The sequence below is a fragment of the Macaca nemestrina genome, chromosome 2, assembly GCF_043159975.1.
Source record: "Macaca nemestrina isolate mMacNem1 chromosome 2, mMacNem.hap1, whole genome shotgun sequence".
Taxonomy (NCBI): Eukaryota; Metazoa; Chordata; class Mammalia; order Primates; family Cercopithecidae; genus Macaca; species Macaca nemestrina.
Window position 1 is genome coordinate 150,323,428 of NC_092126.1, and position 19,317 is coordinate 150,342,744.

Genomic DNA, 19,317 nt, shown 5'->3' on the forward strand with positions numbered 1-19,317 from the left:
CGGGTTCAAGCGATTATCCCACCTCAGCCTCCCGAGTTGCTGGGATTACAGGCATATGCTACCACCCCCGGCTAATTTTGTGTTTTTAGTAGAGATGGGGTTCGCCATGTTGAGCAGCCTGGTCTCAGACTCCTGATCTCAGGTGATCCACCTGCCTCGGCCTCCCAAAGTGCTGGGATTACAGGCATAAGCCACTGCGCCTGTCCTGTCTCAGATATTTCTATCCATTGTCATACTCCCACTCTTTCCCTAACTACTACTGACTTGAGCTTGCAGCAGAAAATTCAGCCTTTGTAAGCTCGAGAGGACTCAGGTTGCTGACCAAAAGCAGAAGAGGCCTCCCTTCAAAATGTATGGAATGTTGCAAAAAGTAGACAGTGATCCCCAATAATCAGATACTTTCCTCAGAATGGTCTGCTAAACCTTCAGCCTTGTTGAAGCAATTGTTGCAGTAGCAGCACTTGGGAATTTCTGCATCCTGGATGGTATATTTCTTGTGGCCTCCCATCCCACTTCATGTCAGCCCTTCCTGCATTTAGACTTGGTTACTTTTAACTCTCTACTCCTGGCATCATTTTTAAATGATTTAGGACTCTTGGTGTCAAGTGACATAAACCCACCTTGAATTACCATAGGTGGAGGAGTGTTGGAGCATTGAACATAATGGAAAGAAAAGTTAGCTTTTTTCTACAGTTCTGATAGAAACAAGTTCTCTCCCTGCAGACTGGCGTCTTCTGCTAGACAGGAAGTGTGACTGCTGGCAGCTCCAGAGCCTCATAATCCATAGCTTCAGTTGCCTGGCATACACTGACCCTGGACTTCTCATATCCCAGACTCTCATATCTGGGCCCAGCTAGCTCTCTTGCTCGTTTTGGGACCAGTCAAGTTAGACTAGAGCGGCAGAGTCTGTAAAGGAATGTGGTTGGTGTGAGGGAAAAAGCAGTTTCCACGAGAAGGTGGTGGTCCCAGGGAGACAGGATGGTGGCAAAGCCAAAGGTGTTTGTGACAAACCTGAAAGCATATCAGGAGATGGAATGGTTAAATCATTTAAGTGACAAGAGCAAGTTGAAAAACAACAGGTGTAGTATGCTGTTTTAAAAAAACTGGCCAGGCACAGTGGCTCACACCTATAATCCCAGCACTTTGGGAGGCCAAGACAGGCGGATCACTTGAGCCTAGGAGGTTTGAGACCAGCGTGGGCAACATGGTGAAACCCCGTCTCTACAAAAAATACAAAAATTGGCCAGGCTTAGTGGTGTGCACCTGAAGTCCCAGCTACTTGGGAGTCTGAGGTGAGAGGATTGCTTGAGCCCAGGAGGTCGAGACTGCAGTAAGCCATGATTGCACCACTGCGCTCCAGCCGGGGTGAAAGAGCAAGACCCTATCTCAAAATAAAATTTAAAAATTATGTATTCAGTAAATCTTTTCTAATTGACTTTCCATTAATGGAATGTCCCAGCTGATTAGCTCTGCACCCCCTCGGTAAAGCATGGCGGGAGGCTGAACACTCTCAGCTGGCAGCCTGGTTTCTAGGACCCCAGCACACTTCTGCTCCCACCAGCTGAGGCCTGGGCTTTCCAACAGTCATTCTTGTTTCTTGCCAAACCTGGGAATGCCAGATGGACTTGTTGTTTTTAATTATACAATTTAATTAAATATCCCCCAAACAAAAGACAAATACAGAAAGTTATTTCTGTGAAAATCATTGCGAGTAGCTAGAAGCAGTGGCTTTTTGCAGAGGGGAGAGGTCTTTAACCTTTTATTGCTGAATAGGTTCTAGAGTCTGACCCCCGATTTTCAAATTCTAGCTCCACTGCTTCTTTGCTGTGTGACACTTTGGGCAAGTTGCAGCGTCATCCTAGGACTTGGCCCCTTTACTGTAAAATGGAAATAACAACCTTGTTTGGGTACTGTTGGGATTAAGTAATATAATGTATTTGAAGCACTTTGCACAGTTCTTGGGCACATAGTAAACACTCAACAGATGCCACATCTATCATCATCGTCATCAACAATCACAGCCTTGTTAAAGATGTAGAGAGAAGTCATTGGCCGTAAAGGAGACATTTTTTTTTATCAAATCAATCTCTAAAAATCTAAATTGTGTGTGTGTGTGTGTGTGTAAGGACACCTCCAGAGAGTTCTAGAGCTAAGTGAAAACCTGGTTTATTAAAATGAGCCTGTAAGTTCAGGTGCACACCTGTAATCTCAACACTTTGGGAGGCCGAAGTGGGAGGACTGCTTGAGGCTAGGAGTGTGAGACCAGCCTGAGCATGAGTGAAACCCTGTGTCTACAAAAAGTCTGTTAAAAAAAAAAAAAAAAAATTAGCTGGGTGTGGTGGCACATACCTGTAGTCCTAGCTACTTGGGGCACTGAAGGGGAAGGATTGCTTGAACCCAGGAGGTCATGGCTGCAGTGAGCAGTGATTGCACCACTGCACACCAACCTGGGCGACAGCGAGACCCTGCCTCAAAAAAAAAAAAAAAAAAAAAAAAAAGCCTGTAGCCCCTCTTCCTTCCCTAATATATTTGGCTTCTGTAAAAATTAAAAACCCAAGGATGGGAAGAAGGGGAGAGAATTGGAAAGCCCCTGGTTAGCTTTAAGAGCCTCTCAGTGCAGCAGAACCCATGATGGCTCTATTCATAGCTTTGCTCTCTGGATCAATATTCTCTAAGAGTTGGTACATTCTTTTCATTTGTGTCTTTCACAGAGGGCAGTAAAATTTAGCTCTAATTATATTTAGGGCATCTGGATTCTAGTCAGCATTTTCTGGCTCCATTTTAGAACCTAAAGTCTGCGGCTTATTCCTAATGTGGAAAATGGAATAATCCCTCAGGCATGAGAAGAACTCCAGCATTCAGGCTGCTGTTCCTCTAGTGAGAAGCTGCTGCAGACATCACAAGACTTGTTATACAAGGAAACATGATTACAGTGGATTAAAGAAACTTGCCAGGGGCTTGAAGGATTTATTGCTTTTTGAATTCTGAATGAGACATAAATAGGTTTCTCCCCCTCTTAATTTTGGACCCCATACGGGGAAGGTGAGAAAATTCTTCAGCAAATTCTAGAATGCTTAGCTGCTAAAGATCAGTTGGTTTTGTGTCCACGTCATATTGCAAAGGGCATGAATACTTGCTTGGCAGAGACACAAAACAGTCACTCATTTCTTTCTGTTCTGCCAAGTTAGTTACTGCCTTGTCTCCCAGTGGGAGAAAAATGTAACTCCTAGGGGACTCTTCTGGAAGGCAGCATGGTGTAATGGAAAAAGCACTGTAGTCACAGGCACGAGGCCTAGACTGCAGCGTCCGTGCTTGTAAGCTCCGTGATTTCCAACAGGTTTAACTCTCTAATAAGCCTTTGTGCTCTTTTTTTTTTTTTTTTTTTGAGACGGAGTCTCGCTCTGTCGCCCAGGCTGGAGTGCAGTGGCGCGATCTCGGCTCACTGCAAGCTCCGCCTCCTGGGTTCACGCCATTCTCCTGCCTCAGCCTCCCGAGTAGCTGGGACTACAGGCACCCGCCATCTCGCCCGGCTAGTTTTTTGTATTTTTTAGTAGAGACGGGGTTTCACCGTGTAGGCCAGGATGGTCTCGATCTCCTGACCTCGTGATCCACCCTCTCGGCCTCCCAAAGTGCTGGGATTACAGGCTTGAGCCACTGCGCCTGGCCTGTTTTTTTTTTTTTTCTTTTGAGACGGAGTCTTGCTGTGTCGCCCAGGCTGGAGTGCAGTGGCGCAATCTCGGCTCACTGCAACCTCCGGCCCCCGGGTTCAAGCGATTCTTCTGCCTCAGCCTCCCGAGTAGCTGGGATTACAGGCACCCGCCATCATGCCTGACTAATTTTTGTATTTTTAGTGGAGATGGGGTTACACCATGTTCGCCAGGCTGGTCTTGAACTCCTGACCAGTAATCCTCCTGCCTTGGCCTCCCAGAGTGCTGGGATTTCAGGCGTGAGCCACTGCACCTGGCCCCGTTTTTTAATTCCTTTGTCCAATTTCCTATGTGGCACTTATCACCATTTGGAATTATTGTTTATTTGTGTTCTGTCTCTCACCCCAGCCCCATTCAAATATAATCTCCATAAAGGCAAAGACATTATGTATCTTATTTACTGCTTTATATGTCTTGCCTAAGATAGTAACTGGTACATTATTGTTACTTAATCTTTTTACCTTTAAATTTTTTATGCCAAAGTAGTACAGAATTAAAAAGAATTCCTTCTCCAGTGTCATGGCTAAATTTATATACAGTAGCTGACTTGGAAACTGGGCAGAGTTGTTTTGCGTTTGGAAATACTGGTGTTCTTACAGTTGAGTTTCTATTTCCAAAAGATGCTTACTCAGCCTTTGATGGCACAGTTTGACTTGTGACATCAGAAGGTTGACAGGCAGAAGTCTGACTCAGGAATTCAGCTATGGAAGAGCGTGACTTTCAGCCCTGCTCGCCCTTTGAGGTATGGCTGGACACAGCTCAGAAAGGTCTTGGATTTCAATTTATCTAGGAAGGTATTTAGCAAATTATTTTTACCGTTTGGATTTGGTACAAATCACCCGAGGAATCTGCAGTCTCTGCATAAGTGAAGAATGAGATGGAAGGAGTAAGTAGAGTCCAGTGGGAGAGCACAGGCCACCCTGCCACTTCCCTGGAAGAACTGATGGCTTTTTCCAAGGCCTGGATCATGCCTCCCCACGCCATGCCCCCAGTCCATCCTCTGATTTTTACTTACTTAGCACCTTGTAGGTCATAAGATTCTGCAGGTTTCCACAGCCACTGGGACTTAGGCATTGGGCCACGGAGGACAAGCTGACAGGTCATTGTTTGGGCTCTGGATTTCATGTCGTTCATTAGCCCTCTTGATCCCTTCAGAGAGGAGGCATTCATGCTATGAACTGTGTCGTGGAGAAAACACAGCCTTAGAAAGAGGAACTCTTGATCCCCCACTCCTTCATTCTTTCAAGCCCTGTGACCTGTTCCTCTGAATCCCTGTGGGACCACAGGTGGGCTTGGGATGGGGATGGTTCCTGAAGGCCCAGGGACTATAAGCAAAATGTTGCATGTGTGTGTATTATGGGTAGCCAGGGAGGCTCAGTTTCATCAAACTCTCAACAGACACCATCTTTGGTCTAAAATAGATTTGGAACTGTGACCCCGAGTGGACCTGATGTATTTTTGTAATGTTTGTAGGCTGCACATTTGCCCCTCTGGCCCTCCAGGCTCTGTGTGGGCAGATTGAGGATGGAAAAGCTGAAGCGGTGCACAGCTGCCCGATCTTGTTGGGTTGTTGCATGATGGCTGTCTCATCTCTTCTTGAGTTTGCTTATTTACACAATTAAGCTAGGCCCATTGTGAATCAAGTCCTGACCTGTCAACAGAAGATAGGATGGTTGAAAAGGGTAGCAGGCAATTCTGTAAACAAAATATAGCTGTAGATCTGGCTTTAAGAGTAAAATAAGGCCCAGTGCAGTGGCTCACGCCTGTAATCCCAACACTTTGAGAGGCTGAGGCAGGAGTTCGAGACCAGCCTGACCAACATGGAAAAACCCCGTCTCTACTAAAAATACAAAATTAGCTGGGTGTAGTGGTGCATGCCTGTAATCCCAGCTACTCGGGAGGCTGAGGCAGGATAATTGCTTGAACCTGGGAAGTGGAAGTTGCAGTGAGCCAAGATCGTGCCATTGCACTCCAGCCTGGGCAACAAGAGTGAAACTCCGTCTCAAAAAAAAAAAAAAAAAAAGCAAAATAAAACCATGCCCCCAACAAACCTACCTGTTAGTCCACTGATTTTCTTTCCTCAGTGACAAAATGTTCATCTCCATACTCTTAGAGGAGTGATGATATGCTTGGCCTTTCACCTGAGGAAGTGTAGGATGGGAGCTGCATGTCCCTGCTCAGGAGTATTGACTTTCCTCTTCTCAGCTAGCCCTGTCCACTGCAGCCCAGCTAATGTCTTACAGGCTATTAGAGATGGTGTACTGGGGCCGGGCACGGTGACTCCCATCTGTAATGCTAGCACTTTGGAGGCTCAGGCGGGGTAGATCATTTGAGTTCAGGAGTTTGAGACCAGCCTGAACAACATGGTGAAATCCCATCTCCACTAAAAATATCAAAAAAAGTAACCAGGCATGGTGGCACATACCTGTAATCCCAGCCACTCGAAAGGCTGAGGCAGGAGAATCTCTTGAGCCCAGGAGGTGGAGGTTGCAGTGAGCGAGATTGTGCCACTGCTCTCCAGCCTGGGTGACAGAGCGAGACTCCACCTCAAAAAAAAAAAAAAAAAAAGAGATGGTGTATTGGGCTGTGCATGCTTCAGCTACCCAACAAAGTGCCTCTACCTTGTGCTTACAACGAAATTCAGTTAACCGTAAGATCTGGAAATCCCTGGCACGTGAAAAGCTGCTGCTTGGTTTAAGTATGTCTTTGTTTTCTAGTAGTGCAAATTACTTCATCTTCAGCAGGAGTGTGGCACCTCTATAGTCACACATCACTTAACGAAGGGAATGTGTTCTGAGACATGCATTGTTAGGCAATTTCATCAGATGTCATAGAATGTCCTTACACATCCCTAGGTGGCATAGCCTGCTACACACCTAGGCTATATGGTCCAGCCTATTGCTCCTACGGTGGAAACCTGGACGGCATGTGACTGTACTGAACGCTGTGGACAACTGGAAAACAATAGTAAGGATTTGAGTATGGAAATATAGCAAAGGTACCATACAAATACGGATTTTGTAATTTTATGGGGCCACCATCATATGTGCAGTCCATTGTTGACTGAAACGTCGTTATGTGGTGTGTCACTGCTTATTGGGTGCTGATAAGATGCCAGGCTATGTGCAGGGTGCTCTACAAAATCTGTCATGTGTCATCTTCTCCTTGTCCTGAAGTAAATGTCAGCATTCCCATTTTACAGATGGGGAAGTTGAGGCTCAGAGGTGTGTCAGTGAACAGGTCTAAGAAAAGGTGTGGGCTGACATAATGTGAGGACCACAGGGGCCACCAGAGGACATGGAGTAGAGGCCTTCCCTGAAGAACCCTGGGAACTAAGCTGAGCCAGGAGAGGAAATGGGATTTAGGCTGAGGAGAGAACACTTGGAAGGAGCTGGGACTCCAAGTCTGAGGAAGGCACCAGCATTTATTACCTTCTTGCCGTATTACTCTTGTTCAGTCTTTCTGCTTTGAGGTGCAGATAGTCCCCTTCTCCAGAATTCTTCTCCAGTTATCTGCATGGGATTCGTTTTCAGTGTTTTTTGAATTAGAACTGTAGACACTTCCCTCCTAGCCTGGCTTTTCTCCATCAAACTCCCCATAGCCATTTCTCATTGACTATAGCAGGCCCTAGCAAGCCCAGCCCTTAGTCTCTGTCCCCTCCAGGCTACCCTCCACGATAGCAACCAGTCTGCTCTTTTGGAAACACACATATGAGTACGTTACCTGGGGACTTCCAAAGGCTGGCTAGCTTTTGCTTCAGAATGAGATCAGCTCTTCAGCTTGGCATCTGCAGACAGCTCCTACCGCTGGACCCAACTTCCTCTCAGGCTGGCCCTGGCACTCTGGACTCCTCACACTTCTGCCTGGCAAACACCTAGTTGGTCTTCAAGCCTTCATTCTTCCTAGAGGCTCCCCGGGTTCTGCCCCACACCTGTCACCTGAATTGTCATTATGTATGAGCTCCTTGAGAAAAAAAATATGACTTGGCCGTCTTTGTACCCTCAGTACCTAGCGTAACACCTGGCATGTAGTCAGCACTTAGTAAAAACATTTTTAAAAATTTTACTCTCTCCATTTTGCAGATGAAAATAAGAAACTTTAAATGAATAAATGTTTGACTCTTGGGGTCAGGGCCATAATAATTAGAAAGTCTCCTTTCACTGTGCATTGTCTCATTTACATTACCCAGGTGATGGTCAAATGGTGTAAGAAATGCAGGTGGCTCCCCAGGCCCAGTGTCTTACATATTCCAACTCTTTTTTTTTTTTTTTTTTTTTTTTTAAACTCAGAAAAGTACTTCATGGATTGGCTTTTTAGATTTCTTTCTTTCTTTCTTTTTTTTTTTTTTTTTTTGAAATGGAGTCTCACCCTGTCACCCAGGCTGGAGTGCAGTGTTGCAATCTCAGCTCACTGCAACCTCTGCCTCAGCTTCAAGCGATTCTCCTGCCTCGGCCTCCTGAATAGCTGGGATTATAGGCATGTGCCACCATGCCCAGCTAGTTTTTGTATTTTTAGTAGAGATGGGTTTCACCATGTTGGCCAGGCTGGTCTTGAACTCCTGACTTCAAGTGACCTGCCCACTTGGCCTCCCAAAGTGCTGGGATTACAGGCGTGAGCCACCACACCCAGCCGTTTTTAGATAATTTCTTCAAGATTAAACTCTACAAAAGTATTGTAGCAGTCTAACTCTTTTGTTTGGAAGTTAGACTCTCACACAGATTTAAGCAAACATGAGAATGTATTTGTTCTTGAACCTGAAAAACTCATGGAGAGTTCTAACGTAACCTCCATTAGATCCAAGTGTTTAAAAATGTCAATAGCAAACTTTCCATCTCCCCCTCTTGCCTGGCTTTTCCCTGTATTGTTGCAGGAAGTCAGGGATCCCGAACGGAGGGACCGGCTGAAGCCGCGGCAGAAGAACATAAATCGTGAAGATTTCATGGACATTTATTAGTTCCCCAAATTAATACTTTCATAATTTCTTTCTTTTTTTTTTTTTTTTGAGATGGAGTCTCGCTCTGTCGCCCAGGCTGGAGTGCATTGGCTGGATCTCAGCTCACGGCAAGCTCCGCCTCCCGGGTTTACGCCATTCTCCTGCCTCAGCCTCCCAAGTAGCTGGGACTATAGGCGCCCGCCACCTCGCCCGGCTAGTTTTTTGTATTTTTTTAGTAGAGCAGGGATTTCACCATGTTAGCCAGGGTGGTCTCGATCTCCTAACCTTGTGATCCGCCCGTCTCGGCCTCCCAAAGTGCTGGGATTACAGGCTTGAGCCACCGTGCCTGGCCTACTTTTATAATTTCTTACACCTGTCTTTACTGCAGTCTCTGAACATAAATTGTGAAGATTTCATGGACACTTATTATTTCCCCAATCAATACCCTTGTGATTTCCTATGCCTGTCTTTACTTCAGTCTCTTAATGCCATCATCTTCGTAAGCTGAGGAGGATGTATGTCGCCTCAGGACTCTTGTGATGATTGCGTTAACTGCACAAATTGTTTGTAGAGCATGTGTGTTTGAACAATATGAAATCTGGGCACCTTGAAAAAAAAAAACAGGATAACAGCAGTCTTAAGGGACAAGGGAGATAAGACTTTGGATTCTGACTGCCGGTGAGCCAGACGGAACAGAACCATATTTCTCTTCTTTCAAAAGCAAATAGGAGAAATATTGCTGAATTCTTTTTCTCAGCAAGGAGCATCCCTGAGAAAGAAAATGCGCCCCTGAGGGTAGGCCTATGAATGCCCCCGTAGGGGCGGCATCTTTTATAGTCAAAGCTGAAGGGATCAAATAAGCCCCGGTCTCCTGTGGTGCTCCCAGGCTTATTAGGATGAGGAAATTCCTGCCTAATAAATTTTGGTCAGACAGGTTGTCTGCTCTCAAACCCTGTCTCCTGATAAGATGTTATCAATGACAATGCGTGTCTGAAACTTCATTAGCAATTTTAATTTCGCCCCATCCTGTGGTCCTGTGATCTCGCCCTGCCTCCATTTGCTTTGTGATATTTTATTAACTTGTGAAGTATGTGATCTCTGTGACCCACACCCAATTCATCCATTCCCTCCCCTTTTGAAAATCGCTAATAAAAACTTGCTGGTTTTATGGCTCAGGGAGCATCTTGGAACCTGCTGACATGTGATGTCTCCCCCGGATACCCAGCTTTAAATTTTCTTTTATAACCTTTCCCTTTATTTCTCAAACCGGCCAAGATGCTTAGAGAATAGAAAAAAACCCACATTAAATATCGGAGGTGGGGTTTCCCCCGATACTGTATCACTTCATTTTTAGGCAGGCTTTTGCCTCCTGCTAGCAAGATGGCAACTGCTAGCGCCAGGCTTATGTCCCCAAGCTTAATGACTCGTGTGGAAAGAGAGTGCTGTTCCGAATGGCACTAGCTAACGTCCTGCTTGACTCATCCGTCAGTGACCCTGTCACTATGGTAGGGGAAGGGGGAACTGTAACTCTTCTTGGTCGGATCTGGGATATATTCTTATCTCTAGGGTTGGGGTGGAATAGCCCCACCTAAGTCACATGATCTGAGAGCCAGGGAGGAATTGGTGAAAAATTAGAAACCTGGTGAGATTATCAAAGGGCTGAGCAAGCAGAGCAACAGATGTCCACTGTGATTATCTTACCTTTCTTTTTTATTGCTAATATGTCTGTTATTGTATGATAGACCCCAAGCAGGTGGCTTGTGTTGTCCTTTTTCTGTAAATGCCTACCTCCCAGGACTTTTGAAAATGGTTCAACTGCTGTCTTTGACTGACTTTTTTACCCCAGCCTTTGTGATTGGTCTGACAGCTTCAGTGTTTGTGCTGGAGCTTTGGAATGCCAAATGCGCTGATTTGCACACAGTTTTTCATGAAATCTTATTTTTCTTGATAAGATCAGGAATCCTTAAAATTCCCAGTGGTTTCAAGCTAGAATCCTATTGCGAGTTCTCTGATATTACATAGATTTAAAGCAAATGCAGTTTTCAGGAGCATACTTTCCCTTCACTTGTGTGTGTGTGTGTGTGTGTGTGTGTGTGTGTGTGTGTGTGTGTGTGTGAGTGAGACTAACCAATGATTTCTGACATTCAGTGACTGCTTGCTTCTGCTATTAGGTGACTTTCTGATATTCAGCCCTGACTGCCACTTGTCCCTCTGATCTAGCCATAAAATACTAATATTTGCAGCTCCCTCTTATATGGCGAGGAATAATAAAACATTATAGCACTTTGGGCCTTGTTTTATTTCTTCCCATTGATAGTTTTTTTCCTGCCACTGTCAGCATAGCTATTTCCCAGCATGTTTTTCCCTCCAGTTCAGCAGCCACATAGTGTTTTCTGACTGCTATCACCTTCCCAGGAAAAAAATTGTCACTTATTGAGTACCTGTTTTCTGTTAAGTACAGCAACATGTCTTTCCTGCAAATCATCCCATTTGTTCTTCATAGCATCACTTTGTGGGATGGATATCATCCCCACTTAAAAAGATGTGGAAAGTAAGGCTAAGGGAGGAGAAATAATTTGGCAAATGTTTTAGAACGGATGGAAAAACCTGGGATTCGGTTCTGAGTCTACTAACCCTGAAAGGCCATTCTCCAAGAATAAGGCTAGAAGCTTTCAGATACTGGAAGAGTGAGACCCCATTTCTGACCTAAAGGCAAGGTCCAGGACTAAAACATTTGAAACAATGACAGTGAATTTAAGATAGGGTTATTTATTTATTTATTTATTTATTTATTTATTTATTTATTTAAAACGGAGTCTTGCTCTGTCGCCCAGGCTGAAGTGCAGTGGCACAATCTCAGCTCACTGCAAGCTCTGCCTCCCAGGTTCACGCCATTCTCCTGCCTCAGCCTCCCAAGTAGCTTGGGACTACAGGTGCCCGCCACCATGCCTGGCTAATTTTTTTGTATTTTTAGTAAAGACAGGATTTCACTGTGTTAGCCAGGACGGTCTCAATCTCATGATTTCATGATCCACCTGCCTCGGCCTCCCAAAGTGCTGGGATTACAGGTGTGAGCCACCGCACCTGGCCAAGATAGGGTCATTTCTAAGTGCTGTGTGTGATGTCATCTAATTTACAGTGCTATTCAAATTCAGACAACAGTTCTGCCTCCAAATTCTATTTATTTCTGAACCTGACTGGGAATATATATTAATACTAAATCAAGACTTTATTTTTAAATGTAACCTTAGTGCCAGTTTCATAATATACCAATTCACTATTTGGTTACTGTGCTGTGAATTTAGACATTTGCATCTCCTCAGACTTCTGTTGAACCCCAAAACATCAGTGAGCCCTCAATATCTGTGCATACATTCAAGCCTCAGGTCCCCTGCTTTGTAGATCCCGTGAACTCCTTGATAAGCACAGGTCACAGTTACGAACTCTTCACTGCACATCTGATTTTGCAAGACAGTGGTCAGGGGAAGATGTTAATCTGTGCCCGGGATATATGCCACTTAGCTGAGTTCAGTTCAGCTTTGCCAAGTGTGTAGTAACCTAAGTGCCACCACGTGGCAGGTGAAGTGCAGGGCTCAGTGGGGGATACAACATATTCATCCAGTGTCTTCTGAATGCTTAGCACTCTCCTAAGCGCTGGGGACAGTAGCAAGACAGACAAGGCAGGGCCTCTGTTTTCATGGAGGCTACATTTCTAGTTCTATAAATAAATGAAAACAGTCACTTTCAGCTCGTGGTGAGCACAGTGATTAAAATAAAACAGAGGCTGGCGCGGTGTTTCACACCTGTAATCACAGCACCTTAAGAGGCCAAGGCAGGCCGATCACTTGAAGACAGGAGTTCGAGACCAGCGTGGGCAACATGGTGTGAGACTCTGTTTCTACAAAAAATACAAACATTAGCTGGGCATGGTGGTGTGCGCCTGTGGTTCCAGCTATTCTGGAGGCTGAAGTAGAAGGCTTATCTGAACACAGGACTTGGAGGTTGCAGTGAGCCAAGATCATACCATTGTACTCCATCCTGGGTGACAGAGTAAGCCCCTATCTCCCCGTCTCAAAAGAAAGAAGGAAAGAAAGGAAGAGAGAGAGAGAGAGAGGGAGGGAGGAAGGGAAGGAGAGAGAGAGAGAAAGAAAGAAAACAGAGTGTTTGGATGGAATGAATTGGTGTGGAGGGTAGGAGTCGAGAATAGATGTCAGGAGTTAATTTAAACTGGCAGGTTGTCAGTAAAGGCCCCTCAGAGTAAGTGGCTCCTGAGCTGAGCCGGGAATGCAAAGATAAGAGCCAGACATGTGAGAGCTGAGATGACCCTCGTCTAGGCAGAGGGAACATCCCATGTAAAGGCCTAAGCAGGGAATAAGCATGCTCAGTCTAAGGATGGGGCGGGGGTGGGGGGTGGAGCCAGTATGGCAGAAATGCAGTGAATTCGGGGGGAGTAATAGGAAGTGAGGTTGGCAATAGAGGAGCAAGTGACCCGGGCTCTTGCAGGCTGTGAGACCTAGCTTATGTTGTGTTTTAAGCAGGAGAGTAACAGAAGTGACTTAACATTTTTAAGAAAGAATCCTGGCCACTGTGTGGGGAATGGATTGGGTTATAGAGGAGTAGAAATAAGGAGGTTTGGGGCGAATGGAGGGCAAGGTAGGTTATGTTGTTATTGTTATTGACATCATAGACCAGACCAGGGAATTTGGATTTGCTCCTAAAGCTAATGATGTGTAACAGTAACAGCTCCCATCTCTTGAACACCCACTGTGTTCCAGTCATGCAGGTTTATGTGCATTCCCTCCTCAAGTCCTTATACACACCCACAAAGCCCCTATCCGCTGGGTTTATTATGAATGTCACCTCTTATAGAGGAGGAATCTGAGGTGGACAGAGCCTAGGTTCTGAGCATTCCTTAGTGAGGAAGGGGAACCAGAGCTGCATGATGGGCAGGGGGCTGGCAAGATGGCGTCAGGACGCACATGGCAGGACCTGGAGTTTGGCAGGGACTTTGAGGTGCAAAAGAGAAGACCCCTGTTGGGAGCACACATCCCGGGGCAACCTGCATGTAAACTGCCGGGGAAGGGGCTGCGGGAAGGCTTAGATAAAACAGGAGCAGATGCTACCCTCTGCAGTCTGCAGATCAGCAGGTGGTCAGGTAGACCTCTCACTCAAAGCAGAACATGGCAAGCTCCTGAAGGAGAATTTGTTGATACTTTTAACTTAGAATGTCAGAAAAATGTCCAAATGTCAGAATTGTATTCCTATACCTGCTAGGTCAGTTTTAAGCTAAAATGATCTTGGAAAACCTTTTGACCCATTGATACCCTGTACCCTAAGTGAGCAGTTGGTATTATTTCCTAACTTTGGTTGGTCCATTTCTGTCTGTCTGTCTCTGACACACACACACACACCCCTCTCAGAATCTGAGCATTCTAGAGTTTCCTAAGTACCAGGACAGTTGTCCTGTCTGAAATGTTTGCCTTGGGGAAAAAATGAACCCCTGCTGTGATTTTGTTTCCCCACAGGCTCTAGGGGTCTTTTCATAGCCGCAAGATACCATCACAGCTTCCCAAGAACTAGGGTGTTCGTGTGCGCACAGAAACCACACTGCAAAGTTAGGGTCAGGTCCTGCTCCTTTGTACCCTAAGGTGTAGAGAAAGCTGGACCTTAAAGTTGATCTCACCTGGAAGAACAGTTTTTGCTTTGGTTCTGGCTTTTTCTCTTCCTTCTTCCTTGAGAGGGTTTACTATGTTGCTGTTAGTTTTCTCCCAGCATTCATTCACTCTAGCAAAATCTGGCTACATACCAGTTTGTAGAAAATGGGCACAATTCTAGGAATAGCTGTCCTAATGTGTTAGCCCAATACTCCACGCATCAACAATGGCTGGTCGCTGCCAGTTGACCTGAGTTTTATGTGTTTTTTTTGGTTTTGTTTTGTTTTTTGTTTGTTTGTTTGTTTTTGGTTTTCACTTAGATAAGAACTGCTGTTTGCTAGAGCTGAGATAAAACCATTTCAGTTAGAACCTTGTATCAGAATATAATTACTCTTCCCAGAGATAGAGTCCTGGCCTGGAAAAGTGAGGACAAAAAATAGATAGGGACAAATAGAAGGAGAATGATTACTGGTACAAGGTAGATGGAATGGTAACTCACTTTATTTTCAATGATGTTATACAAATCAAATAAAACCCTGTTCCCATTTATTTTATTTTAGCCGAGTATTCTTGTCCAAAATGAAAATCAGATGTTTTTCTTCTTTCTCGTTTTTTTCCAAAGCAAATGGTTACAAACACTTACTTAATATAATTTACTGGAGCTTTTTTCTGAAAGAACATTTATGTTAACTTTCTTTTATGCATGCAGTAACTTTTGATCAAAACATGACTCCACTCCCTTGTTTAATGTTGAGCATCTGGATTAAAGGCTTCTTTTAATCTTAAATACAGATTATGGCCCTCTTTCCCTTTAAGCAAACTGCCATAAAACCCTGGCACCTTTCCAGTTTTCCTTATTAAAGCCCTCTTTATTATAGTGTTTTCAGATGGCAGTCATTAAATGATTGTTATGCACAATGGGCACTTGATTATAATTATTTAACTGGCAATCAGTTATTGCAGCAATTTGGTGGTGTAATTAAAAGGGAGCATGTTTGTACCTGCCAACATCTTTGAGATCTTCGGCTCTGGATGAAGCAGGAGAGGCAGAACATAAACAAATGGACGGAAGAATCAAGCACTTCTGTGAATGGAATCTTTTATTCCTCGCCAATCTGATTCTTGGCCTCTTTGTTCCATAAGGTAGATGAACAACAATGATAAAATAAAATGTAAATAAGAATTTTTATGCTACAAACTCCTGAATCAATAAATACATTCAGTAATGAATGTAAGTTTCTCCATGTGCTGTGAAATGCTAAATGGATAGAAGTGTATTTATATAATTCTGTTTCTTTTAAACACAAGCATTGGCATGTTTTCTCCCTCTAATTTATAAATGTCAGCACTTATTTCTTGATATATAAATTGATACAGGATGCCCCAAACAAAAAGTTGCTGCAAAAGATAAGGTCGTTTGTTAGCACACAGCTGGAAAGTTTTTAGTCACTATAGAAGTTAGCAGGAATGTGATTCCAAAGATGGCCCTCCTGAGTTACTCAGAACTCTTTCAGTTGTAAATTGCAAATTTTAACCAACCTGAACAAGGGGGAATTTTTTTGCTTATGTAGCTGGAATGTTATTGGAACTACTCATAGGATTACAGGAAGAACTGCAGGAATCAGGACTCAGGGCTAGGAACTAGGAATCAGTACTGCCTAGACGCATTCTCTGTCCATGTCTCAGCTGAGCTTGCCTGTGTTTGGCTTTATTCTGAGAATAGGCTGACAGCTTCTTTCTCCCTGTGACAGGAAACAGGCCTGATATCAGTAGCCCCAGACTCCCATCTTCCTAGCTTAACTCCAGTGGAAAGCAGTCTCTATCTTCTACCTTTCATAAGTCAGTCTCGGGAAAGGATTCTGATTGGCCCTACTTGGCTCACGTACCTATCCCTCGACTAATTCCTGTTGCTGAGTAAATGGCACAGTATGATAGTCCTGCCTGGATCCCATGTAATACCTGTGGGTAGGGCAAGGGAGGTGGAGTCCTGTGACTGACAGGCTTGTTAGAGACATTAGTATGTCCCCATCGGTGGTAGCTAATGACTGAGAAAAACACGGTGATTATTTTCAAAAATGAGTGTGAAAATCTAAAGTATCCAAACTTAAAAAAAATATTATTTAAATGTTTTCCCAGAATGAATCTCCATCTCTCTTTTAGAAACATCCCATTTTGTAAGACCAAGGTATGAAAGTATTCATCTGAGTTTCAAATGATTGCCTAATCTTACCTGTAATCATTATTGAGAACCAAACACCCGTTAATGGTGTGGTCTAAGGACAAGGTCCTGAAGAGATGAGACGGGCACATATTAAAGATGCCTGCTATCATGCTGCCATGGCTACATTATCACGAGGGACTTGGAATCTGGGGTTCTACAGAGCACGTTTTTAGCCACTATCTCTGAGTATTAAATCACTTACAACAGCTTTGGATCATAAAACTCTCTGTTTCTCTCTTGGTTTGGTTCCATATTAGAATCTGCAAGTGCAAAGGCAAAATAGTCAGCAGAACAGCAGACTTAAATAGAAAAAAGCCCCAAAAGGAAAGGAAAACAATTGAAAATGTAAAAGAAAAATACCCCCCACCCCCGAACATGATCTAATCAGTCTTCCTTATGGAGAAGTTATGAATCATCTTACTTAGCGAATAAGGAAGACAATTGAATGTGCAAGCTCAAACTTGAATTGAAATAAAGTTATTCTCAATTTCCTGTTTCTCTTATTAACATGCATTTATTATTTAATAAGTATTTATGTATATAATTGAGATATTTAAGCTCTGGGTAACTTAAGTGGCTAGTTGAATACTACCTGAACACACAGGGAGAAATTAAGCTTCGAATATGCGCCTGTATATTTACAACACACACACACAGATTTTTACTTTGTGGATACTGGCCACCACTCGAAGAGTTTCTTGGGAATCTAATCTTCTCAATGGCAGGCTCCAGCATTGCCTTTGCCAGTAGTTTAGTTCATATGGACTTGATGCCAATTTTCTTTTCACATATGTGAAACAACAGTTTGGCACGTAGCAAATAAAACAGTGACTCCATAGAGAAGACTGGCACTTTTCAAAAAGTGAATTGGACAGATTCAGAGCTAATTTTTTCTTTAGGTGAACTGAGTTTAAATTAAATGTTGCAAGAGATTACCATATTTGTGTGAATCTCAAGAAGTCAAAGGCCGTGGCAATGAAGTATTTTCATTTTATAGAGTTTTTCTTGGAAAGGCCACACACCATATGACAGCAGAGTGCTTAAAACCCAGAGTCTGGTGCCAGCACAAAATCCAAACATCGTAAAGTTATTTCCAAAGCCCAGATACTTACTGATCCCCTCTCTTGGAGCAGTGTCTCTCTCAACTAGTCCAAGTCCACCAGCTCAGAATCACCCTCCCAGCCTCAGATTTCAAGTTGGAAGCCCAAAGTAAGGCATGTTTTCTAAAAAGGAAAGGAAAAGCTATTGAATAGCAATTGTCAAGAGCCAAAAAATAAATAAAAATAAAATAAAATCATCCCCAGTGGAGGAGCTTTAGCAAAAGAAAAGGGAGACAGGCCATTGGTCACTGCTGCATGTATGCATGGTCCCTCGGTCAGTTTTTAAAAACTCAGTAACCTCCTTCCACTAAATTGCCGGCATCTCTCCTTCTCCACTTAGGGCTGTGTGCCCTTACTAGAATATAAAATAGTGATTTGAAGGGGTCATTTGTTCAGGTTTTCCAGGCTTCTGCACTGCCTGCCCTGGAATCAATTTATTTTTTTTGAGACAGAATCTCGCTCTGTCACCCTGAGTGTGAATCTCACTGCACACCAGGCTGGAGTGCAGTGGCACGATCTCTGCTCACTGCAATCTCCACCTCCCAGGTTCACGACATTCTCCTGCCTCGGCCTCCTGAGTAGCTGGAACTGCAGGCGCTTGCCACCACGCCCAGCTAATTTTTTTTTTTTTTTTGTATTTTTAGTAGAGACGGGGTTTCACCGTGTTAGCCAGGATGGTTTTGTCTCCTGACCTCAAGATCCGCCCGCCTCAGCCTCCCAAAGTGCTGGGATTACAGGTGTGAGCCACCACACCCGGCCTAGAATCAATTTTTCAAAGCTCTCTGGGCAAGGTGGCTCATGCCTGTAATGCCAGCAGTTTGGGAGGCTGAGGTGGGAAGATCGCTTGAGGCCAGAAGGAGTTCAAGACCAGCCTGGGCAACATAGCAAGACCCTGTCTCTACAAAAACATTTAAGATTGGCTGGGCGTGGCTGTGCATGCCTATAGTCCCAGCTATTTGGGAGGCTGAGGTGGGAGGATTGCTTGAGAGCGTTGTGGGGGCAGGGGGGGAGGGGTGGGGTCGAGGCTATAGTGAGCCATGATCACATCACTACACTCCAGCCTGGGCAACAAAGTATGAGACCGTTTCAAGAAACAAACAAAAAACCTTATAATCCGTACTCACTGGTTTCCTTGACTTCACCTAAAGGGCATCTGGGAAGCTTTTGCCTCCCCTCTGGGCTGGGAATATATGCAGAAGACCTCTTTGAAAGCTTTGCTCACAAGGACTTGAAACCCAGGCTTCTCAGTGAATTTCCATAACAGTTCACTGCCAAGTCACACAAATCTGTCAAGGAAGGCTTTCCTGGGAGGGCGAGGAGGGCCTATCCACCAGGTGCCATCTCGACAAGTAGCCTCCTTTTTAGCCTCCAGTCCTGGCCGGCTGGGCCTCTCTTCTTCCCAGTCCAGCATTAGACTTCACTACCACCTGCTAATACATCTGAGGAGAGCAGGAGGTCCCGGTCACAGCAGATGATCAGAGTTGGTGCCAGAAGTGTAAACAAGTCATAAATTACTCTTAATTCTTCTCGGCAAGGGATACTATTAGTCTTCAGTTGTGGAAAAAATGTATTCCCTTTAATGTCTTTTTTATGTAATAGTTGATTCTCTTGTATGACTATAAATTCGTTTTCTTCGGCAAGCATTTCCCAAACATGCACTTTGTGCAAAGCACTGTGTAAGCAGCTACTGTTGAGAACGAAT

The 19,317-nt window shown here is 44.3% G+C and overlaps 1 protein-coding gene across 6 annotated transcripts in view; it reads left to right on the top strand.

The window, feature by feature from the left end:
* LOC105477709 (autophagy related 7) overlaps positions 1–19,317 on the top strand; it is a 267,730-nt gene that overhangs the window by 186,117 nt on the left and 62,296 nt on the right. The gene's annotated exons all lie outside the window — the stretch shown is intronic.